General features: G+C 36.5%; 1 non-coding gene across 1 annotated transcript; it reads left to right on the forward strand.

Moving 5' to 3' along the window:
- LOC120365376 (U2 spliceosomal RNA) lies at window positions 1-191 on the forward strand. Its single transcript, XR_005580333.1, has one exon. It is a non-coding gene; the product is annotated as a U2 spliceosomal RNA (small nuclear RNA).
- Window positions 192-10,644: the final 10,453 nt, after the last annotated feature.

The raw sequence follows: 10,644 nt of genomic DNA on the forward strand, positions 1-10,644 counted from the left end.
ATCGCTTCTCAGCCTTTTGGCTAAGATCAAGTGTGGTATCTGTTCTTATCAGTTTAATATCTGATGTGTCCTCTATCCGAGGACAATATATTAAATGGATTTTTGGAGCAGGGAGTTGGAATAGGAGCTTGCTCCGTCCGCTCCACGCATCGACCTGGTATTGCAGTACTTCCAGGAATGGTGCACCCCCTCAGGGGACATAACGTGTTTTAAAAAATAATTTAAAACAAAAAACAAAAAAACAAAAAACAAGCTTGGGTAACTGAATGAAGGGATTGAATGTAAGAGAGGCTGGAGAAAGGTGAATCAATGAGAAAGTTAATGCAGCCAGTCAAGTGATTTATTTTTTAGCAGCAAATTCTCCTTGACAATAATACTTTCAACTTAATAATATTTTCAATCCACATCTAGAAAGCTTACAGCAAACTTCCCAGGTATTTTGTCTGCTCTAGCCCCAAGGTGCAATTCCAATGCAATCCATGCTTGCTCACCATTCTTGCTGTTTCACTTTCATCTCTCCTTCTTAACCAGTTTCTCTTACTACCAACCCTTTCATAATAACTATCCACTCACCATTGGTTCCCACCATCCCCACACATTTTGGTTCCTTTAAATTAAGGGTAATATAGTCTTAATTGTTCATGTCACCTAGCAGTAAGACAAAAACTAGCATGACAGGGTGGAAGTGAAGATTATGCCATATTTCAGAGGTTTGCATGTTTTCCAGTAGTGAATCACAACTATCAGAAATCCATATGCATGTGGGGCCACATACATTTTAAATTATAACAATAGTAGAATTATAACTTATTAGCTATTCAAAGGTATTTAGTTTTTGGCTGAGGACAGTGGCTCATGCCTGTAATCCCAGCAGTTTGGGAGGCTGAGGTGGAGGATTGCTTGAGTCCAGCCTGGGCAACATAGTGAGACCCCCCCCTTCTCTAAAAAACAATTTTTTTTTTTTTAATTGGCCAGGTGTGGTGGTGTGCACCTGTCATCCCAGCTACTTGGGAGGCTGAAGGGGGAGGATCACTTGAGCCCAGGAGGTAGAGGTTGCTGTCAGTCATGATGGCACCACTGTACTCCAGCTTGGGTGACAGAGTGAGAGCCTGTCTCAACAACCAGAAAAAAGCATTTAGTTTTACAGTATTACAAAACTGTGTCACATTAGTTAAATGAGCTTTATTTATAAAAAGGTATAAAATTATGGGCCAAGTACTAGCCTTCAAGTAATTTTGAAGTCAGTGAGAATACTGGTATATAACAGATCAAACGTGGTTCAAGAACCAAAGGCTATTGTCCAACAAATAGTGAGACAACTGGGTAGCCACATGCAAAAGACAAGGACCTCATCTCAAAATGGATCAATGACCTAAATGTAAGAGAAAAACTGTAAAACTCTCAGAAAAAAAAAAAGGATAAATTTGTATAACCTTGGATTTGACAGGATTCTTAGCTATGACACCAAAAGCACAAGCCACCAGAAGCCAACAAACAAAAACACCATAAATTGAACTTCATCAAAATTTAAAACATTAGTGCTTCAAAAGACACCATCAAGAAAGTGAAAAAATTCACAGAATAGAAAAGGTATTTGCAAATCATGTATCTGATAAGGGATATATGTCTACAATATGTAAAGAACTCTTAAACTCAGTAAAAAAATAACAACCCCACTTAAAATGGGCAATTAATCTAAATAGACATTTCTCCAAAGAAGAAAGGCATATGGCCAATAAGTACATGAAAATATGCTTGACATCACCAGAGAAACGCAAATTAAAAACCTACAAGATTCTCATTCTTCAGTTACAAGGCTTTGTTCTCACTATGATAACCAGAATAAAAAGGTCAGATCAGATAACAATTATTGGCAAAGACACAGAGAAAAACTGCAACCTTATATATTCCAATAGGAGTATAAAATGGTGCAGCCACTTTGGAAAAGAGTCTGGCAGTTCTCCTAAAGTGATTAAACATCTAGTTACTATATGACCCAGTGATTCTACTTCTAGGTATGTACTCAAGAGAAATGGAAACATATGTCTACACAGAAACTTGTACACATTGGTTTATAGAAGCATTATTCAGGATCACCAAAAGGTGGAAACAACGCAAGTGCCCATCAACTGACAAATGCATAAACAAAATACGGTATCTATATAATGGTATGTATGTGGCCATAAAAAAGAATGAAGTACTGATACTTGCTGCAACCTGCGTGGGTCCTGAAATCATTATGTTAAGTCCAAGAAGCTAGTCACAAAAGACCATATGCTATATGACTGCAATCAAATGAACGGAATATGGAAATCTATGCAGACAAAAAGTAGATGACCAGCTATTTAAAGCCAAGGGTGGGAGCATGGGTGAGAATAGCTAAAGGGTACAGAGTTTCTTTCTGAGGTAATGAAAATGCTCTAAAATTGACTGTTGTGAATTGCACGTATCTGTGAATATAATAAAAAAACACAGAATTGTCCACTTTAAATGGGTGAATTGTATGGTATGTGAATTATATTTCAATGAAGCTGTTTAAAAAAAAGAGGGAGAACTGTATACAGACAGGGCCCATCTCAGTTCTCAGTCCAGGTTTACATTATTGAAAGTGGTCCTTAGATTTTATTTCCGTAGTTTCAGGAAAGAAAATACACATTAAAAAAATTGGAAGACTCAAGTGTTGCAAGAATTTGACTACAGAGCCAGAAATTTCAGAATAGTAATAGATGATGTATATATTCATTAAAAAAAAAAAAATCCTGGAGTTATATGGGTTCTTGGTGAGCATAGTTTGCTTTCAGCTCAATCAGTTCCTCTTGAAGTAGAGCCATGTTGACAAGGCAGATGCTTTCAAAATTCAAATGTATCTCTCTAAAGTCAGCTACAGAAACTTAAAGCATAATTCATGGTAATGAAAATTAGTGAATTTCTTTTGAAATTCAGATTTTATTTCTACCAAGTAGCTCAGTCGTTCTTTAAATTCTGTGATTCCATTTAGCACAGGACAGTTCTGATATGGGACATGAATGCATGCTCCAAGTAACATCTGCCTACTCCCCAGGTACTGGTATTAATATTAATAACTGTAGTTCCTTCATAGGCTCATCCATTCTCTTACTTTTTTCTCTACAGTCTTAAGTTCAGTGTATTCAGTGTATCTTGCTTGCAACATCAAACAAAATATCATCATATTAGCTATTTGGGCTCAGACAAAGAGGGGTCCCATTAATTACCAAAGGTTTTAGATCTGAGGTAGCATCATTGTAGCTCTCTTCAACAAGCTTCCACAATCTTGTCATCTTATTGCATTAAAATAAACTAAATCCATTGCATTTAGAACAGCACAATAACAACAGTAACAACAAAATACTTAGAGCAATCCTTCTGCCTCAGCCTCCTGAATAGTTGGGACTACAGGCACATACCACCATGCCTGGCTAATTTTTTTATTTTTATTTTTTGTAGATAGGGGTCTTGCTATGTTGCCCAAGCTTGTCTTTGACTCCTGGCCTCAAGAAATCCTCCTGCCTCAGCCTCCCAAAGTGCTAGGATTACAGGCATAAGCCACAATGCCCAGCCAACATACATATTTTTTTAAAAAAGAGTTTTGGTGGAGTGTACTTACCTCTCTAAATACTGAAATACATTGTAAAGCTAAAGTGGTTGTAACGTATTTGCCATAGAAATGTACAGATAGTTGGAAGAAACTCCAGTATGTCATAAGCCAAGGAGTAAGGATAGACTATTAATAAATGATGTTTTTAAATATCCATCAAAGCTGTCTACTTCTCTCTGTCTCCAGCAACACCAACTTAGTCATCAATTATTATTGGTAGCCAGAAGTGGCTACCATCATTTCTTGCCTATGTTACTGTAATAGCTTATGGGTTTCTGCCATCCAGAAAGACACTCATCCCCCCAACTCTTTTTTCTGCTTCCATAGCGATCTTTTCCAAATGTAAATGTGATCATGTAAGCCTGCTGTTAAAATCTTTAGTTCTCATTACTTTTAAGATAAAGACTAAAATTCTTAATAAGTCACAAGATCTGCATGGTGTATCCTTGCCTGCTTCTCCAGTCTCATCTCTCAACTATCTCCCCCTTGCAGTCCAGCACCAGCCACTCTGGCCCTCTTTCTAATACTTTAAATGATATCATGTTCCCTGCAGCCAAGAAACCCATAATTCCTTTCATTTTGGGCACTTGTCTCAGTTTATATTTGTACATTATTGATGTGATTATTTGATTTATGTCTGTCTTCACTCCCTAAACTGTAAATTCCACTAGAGCAAGGACTATGCTTGGTTTATTAGCACCTAACAGAATATGTGCTTGATAAATATCTACTGAATGAATCATTGAATAAATAAATGAATACAAAACCGCAATCTAACATTAAATCCACTAACGTGCAGATGAAATTCTAACTTTTAAATGTAAAAGCAAAATTAATCCACCATTAGAAATTATTCAGGTAAGTTAATAGAACTCAGGATATGAACATACTTTTAAAATATTTTGGAGGGACTCATAGGAAAATGATGTACCACTTATAATTGCAAAGAAATAAAAACTTAATTATCTACCAATTGACTGCTTGTTTTAAAATATATACATATATGTTTTAAAGGATATTGGATTATAGGAGAATAAGCACAAATCATGGTATAGAAAATCAGAAAAAAATACATCATAATGCTAATTTTGTTATTTAAAAATTAGTTGGAAAGAAATACACCAAAATGTTATCTCTGAAAGATGGGCTTGAAAGTAATTAATTTCTCTTCCTCGTACTTTCTTTTATCCAAACTTTTTAGAGTTGATCAAGAATAACCAACTAAAAGATACATACTTTTAATATTATTAAATAATTACTTTGAAATATTGCTAAGTCCAGATAGATCATTTCATCAAACATTTATGAAATCGCATTTTTCCATGCTTCAGAAGCTATTCAGAACGTAAAAGTGATTAAAAATGATCCGATTCATTTTATTAGCCTAATAGAATTCTGAAACTAAAATGTAACCAAAAATTATTAAAATGAAAACTAAAGAAAATCTTAAATACTGAAAATCTTAATTCAACAGTAATTTAAAGAATACCCCATAATAATTAAGTTCATAACATAATTGCAAACATGTGAACCCATTACTATACTATAAATACATCATATCAGCCAGTGAAATCAGAAACACATGATCATTTTAACAGATGCTCAAAAGGTAGTCAACATTCATCTCATATAAAATCTCTCAGAAAGAAAGATGGTGGGATGGAAAATTATTCAATAAATGGTACTGTGAAAACTGATTGAACATTTGGGAAAATCTATTTAGTGTCTCACTCATCATCTACCAAATCCCATGTACTTTAAAGAGTTAGAGTTAAAAATCAGCAGTACACATCTAGAAAAAAATACAAGAGATTTATATCAAATTGTTGAATGACTAAGGATTTCAAAGCTTCAAAAAGTATGAACAATTTTATAAAGAGAAAATATAAATTAAGTTATAATAAACCAATTATAGACCAAAAGATCCAGCATTTCTTGAATTAATCATCAAATATAATCTAAATTCTAACTGAAAGATTGGTCCTAGTGGGATAAAATATGCAGACTTTTATAAAAAGTAATAAACTGGAGACTTTGTTCACTTGTTCCTTAGTTTGTTTAGGGCTTAATATGTACTGCATATTAATATATTTTACACTTTAAAAAAACTCATTCCCCTAACTTCTCTTGTAGTTTCAGCAGCAACACAGTGCTTGGCTAGGCACTCTATAAATGTGTGCTGAATGAATGATACACCCCTCCCCCCAAAATGGTATATTTCATTAAAAATGACATGTTTCTGGTTTTTATTTTCCTCTCACATACTAACAGGGCAAGAAATAAACTATAGATTGGAATAAAACTTAGTGATAAAACCCATGGACTGTAAAATGAGATAGGACTTACTGACATTACACTTTTTGGCAAATCACTAACTTTTTTACAAACAAATTGACAATATGATATTGTCTGTACCAAATCTACTTTAAGATGATTTAACTAGACCGAGTCACTACACCGCTATTTCTCAAATTATCTCACAGAACATTAGTCTTGCAAAATGATCCAGAAATAAAGAATTCTTTGGCCATATTCCTCCACTTGAAGATTTATCATGCATATCAAAATATTAAAGGCTCTGAAAGCTCGTCATTGAAGAAATCTGTTAAATTTTGTTTAACTCATTTTTTAAATCATGAAATCCCGTTATCACATAACCTCTATTAATATCCTATGAAAATGTCTTTCTGTGGAAAGTCACATTATCTAATTTCAAATTGAACTGATAATTAATTGTTCAAAAGTTTTGGTTATGGAGCGAATAGACATTGTTCAGAATTTGTTTTCTAACTAAACCAAAACAGGCCCATATTCTCTACCTGTTCTTTGAGTTTTCTTATGCAAAGAAGTTTCCATTTTTTTTAAAATTTCTTTTCCTTTCGTTCTTTTATTTTTTATTTTTATTTTTGACACAGAGTGTGTCTCTCAGGCCGTAGTGAAGTGGTGTGATTTTGGCTCACTGCAACCTCTCAGCCTCCTGGGTTCAAGCAATTCTCCTGCCTCAGCCTCCAGATTAGTTGAAATTCAGGCCCCCACCACCTCACATGCATGAGATGGCTAGGCGCAGTGGCTCATGCCTGTAATCCCAACCCTTTGGGAGGCTGAGGCGGGCAGATCATGAGGTCGGGAGTTCAAGACCAGCCTGGCCAACATGGTGAAACCCTGTCTCTACTAAAAATACAAAAATTAGCCAGGCGTGGTGGCGGGCGCCTGTAATCCCAGCAACTCGGGAGGCTGACGCAGGGAATTGTTTGAACCCAGTAAGTGGAGGTTGCAGTGAGTTGAGATCGCCTCACTGCACTCCACCCTGGGTGACTGAAGGAGACTCAGTCTCAAAAAAAATTAGCAAACGAGGTTCTCTCAGGTCTGTAATCCCAGCACTTTGGGAGGCTGGGGCGGATCACCTGAGATCAGGAGTTCCAGACCAGCGTGACTCACATGGTGAAACCCCATCTCTATTAAAAACACAAAAATTAGCCGGGCATGATGGTGTGCGCCTGTAATTCTCAGCTACTCGGGAGGCTGAGTGAGGCAGGAGAATCTCTTGAACCCAGGAGGCGAAGGTTGCAGTGAGCCGAGATCGTGCCTCTGCACTCAAGCCTGGGCGACAGAGCCAGACTCTGTCTCAAAAAACAAACCAACAAAAAAGGAAATGAGATAAGGCATGTAAAGCCCCAGCTCAACTCGCGTCTGTGCAGGTGGCTCCCCTCGGCAACAGGGCTGCCTGTGCCTGTGTCGTGCATTAGGGAAGAAGGGCCAGGGGCTGTAAATTACAGTCAAACTAAGACAATTTATTTAAAGACCTGGCTCGTCCTAATAGAGATTTTTTTAAAAGTAAATAATGCAAGGAGGGAAATATTTAAATAGAAATCGTATTCGAATTGAGATACTCAAACTAGAACGAATCCGTTTTACATTTACTTTTTACTTAATTGACAATACAAATTAAGGAGTTCAACGATTACTTTTCTAAATATAAAGATTGTGAGAATTAAAACGTGTTCATTTCTCCCTCGCAAACTTAGATTTCTCTTGTGTTCCTTGTAAAAACATCAGCTTTCCATCTGAGCTGGCTTCAACTACAATGACCCAAAATTTAGGCACGTCGATTCTTTTTGTTCTGTTTGTATTAAATATTGAACATTATTAAAAATTAAATTACATTTAGCTGAATTTAATTACACACCTAATGAGTGACACCCATTGAAAACAATACACTGGCGGGCGCGGTGGCTCAAGCCTGTAATCCCAACATTTTGGGAGGCTGAGGCAGGCGGATTGCCTGAGGTCGGGAGTTCGAGACCAGCTGGCCAACAGGGTGAAACCCGGTCTCTACTAAAAATATAAAAATTAGCCGGGCATGGTGGCACAGCTACTCGGGAACCTGAGGCAAGAGAATCACTTCAGCCCAGGAGGTTGGAGGTTGCAGTGAGCTGAGATAGCACCACTGTACTCCAGGCTGGGCAACAGAGCAAGATTCGATCTCAAAAAAACAAAAAACAAACAATACATTGACATGAAGTCAGGTCTGTCCTGGTAAAGCCAAGGCGAGTGGTTTTCCTCCCACTACTGGCCAAGGACATCCTGTCAGGCTCTGAAATATTCCGGGTATGAAGATTAAATGCAGTTCGATTTATAGGATTCGAGGAAGTCCCACGTGCCCTCCCAGCCCTGACCTTATGTACGCCTGAGGGACAAGGTCCAGAATTCAGCATTTCTATTAATCGCTGTAGTTTGGGGAAATTCTTGAAGAGGAACAAAATGAGTGCTTATATTTCTGGAAGGAGACACACTAATGGGTGCTGTTACAGAATTATCTAATTATTAAGGCGGGGGGAAAAAATAGTGAGCCTCTTACCTGCGCGGGAAACCTCGGATCAAGCCAAATTTGTCCCACTGATGACTCGCGGGCCCATAAGGCCCGGGACAGCTTTGAATGTGGCCCAACAGAAGTTCAAAAACTTTCTTTTTTCTTTGCGATTTTTTTTTTAAAGCTCATCCACTATCCTTAGCGTATTTCATGTGTGGCCCAAGACAATTCTTCTAATGAGGCCCAGGGAAGCCAAAAGTTTGGACACGCCTGGATTAAATTATTCTCCCCAGCGAGTTCCTATTGCAGAGAGAAAGAGAAGCTCAACTTCAAAATTTTACCTCAGATTCCCTTATATTATTGCACATGTTTGTTTATTGTAATTTGTACTGTTGATTGCGTTGGGAAGGTGCAAGTTCTTTAATGAAGTTTGGGACCAAATAAATTATATTTCTAAGAAAATTCCCCCCCCCCCCTGCTCCTGGAAAGTGGAACAGTCCACTAATTGTCCTTGGGATCTAGGATCAGTTCAACTGGTGGCTCCGCACGTGGCTCCCTAGCTGCCTGTGCCTGTTTCTGTGCATTAGGGAAGAACGGCGAGGGGCCATACCTCACAGTCCAGCAGAGGCAATCTTCTTATTTAAAGAGAGGCCTACCGTAACAGAGATTTTTTTTTTTTAAATCGAAATAATGAAAGGAGAGAAAATATTTAAAAAGAAATTGTATTAATATTGAGGTAAACTACAATGAATCAGTTTTATTTTTACTTTTACATAAGTGATGATGTAAATTGAATGGAGTGCAATGATTACTTTTCTAAATATAAAGATTGTGAAAAATAATTTGTAAAGTTTATTTTTTCTAATGAAGATAGCTTTGTATTTTTCTGATTTTAATTATAGTATACGATAATTGTTTTAAAAAATCAAAACAGTACACAAAGGCATAAAAGGAAAAAGAAAAATCACCTGAAATCTTACCACTTTGAGATAATCACTGCTAAAATTTTGCTGAGCAATTTTCGAATCATCTTATAATGCATATACACACATATACTTATAATTTTACATAAGCTGGATAATTCTGTATACATAGTGTTTTGTATGCTGCTTTCTAATGCAGTAGCATGTTGTATATATTTTCGCATGTCATTAAATGTAGGTCAACATTATTTTTTCTATAACTGCATAGTATCATCAAACATAAAGTTATTTAATCAATTCCTGTTAAAGGATAATTCGATTGTTTTCAATTCATTTAATAGCAAGTAAGTGGGGCTGTAGAGAATATTCTTGTACATACAAAGTTGAGTACTTGCAGGGTTATCTTCTAAGAATAAATTTCTAGAAATGGCATTGCTGGATCAAAAAATATGCCTACTGTATTAAAAATTTTGGTACACATTTTCTAATTGTCCTTAAGAAACATGATATCCATTTCTAACACACAATGTCATTGTTACCAATCCTTTCCAGCTTTGACAAGCCAAAACATTTTTCTTTATTGTTAAGTTGAATATATTTTCTTACAATTACTGTCCATTTGCATTTCATCTTCTGACTTTTTTCATGTCATTTACATTTTTTTAAATTGTGGAAACCATCTATCTCTTAATTATTTATAGGAACAATTTGTAGTTAAGAATATTAACCTTGGCCGGGCGCGGTGGCTCAAGCCTGTAATCCCAGCACTTTGGGAGGCCGAGGCGGGTGGATCACGAGGTCAAGAGATCGAGACCATCTTGGTCAACATGGTGAAACCCCGTCTCTACTAAAAACACAAAAAATTAGCTGGGCGTGGTGGCGCGTGCCTGTAATCCCAGCTACTGAGGAGGCTGAGGCAGGAGAATTGCCTGAACCCAGGAGGCAGAGGTTGTGGTGAGCCGAGATCGCGCCATTGCACTCCAGCCTGGGTAACAAGAGCAAAACTCCGTCTCAAAAAAAAAAAAAAAAAAAAAGAATATTAACCTTTTGTTTATAATAACAAACATGTGAATAATTAATATTAATAAACACATTTTCCCAATTTATTATCTGCCTTTTAATTTTTATTATTGTGTATTTTATGCATATAATCATTTAAAGTGAACAGATCTATATATTTTTAATAAAACTTACTACTTAAGTTTGGAATTGTATTTTAAAGTATGTATAGGAATACAAAGAAATATAAAGTAGGTGCCTTTTTTCGGGTTGTCAGCTCCACTATTTTCTGAGGT

This window comes from Saimiri boliviensis, chromosome 1, assembly GCF_048565385.1.
Source record: "Saimiri boliviensis isolate mSaiBol1 chromosome 1, mSaiBol1.pri, whole genome shotgun sequence".
NCBI lineage: Eukaryota > Metazoa > Chordata > Mammalia > Primates > Cebidae > Saimiri > Saimiri boliviensis.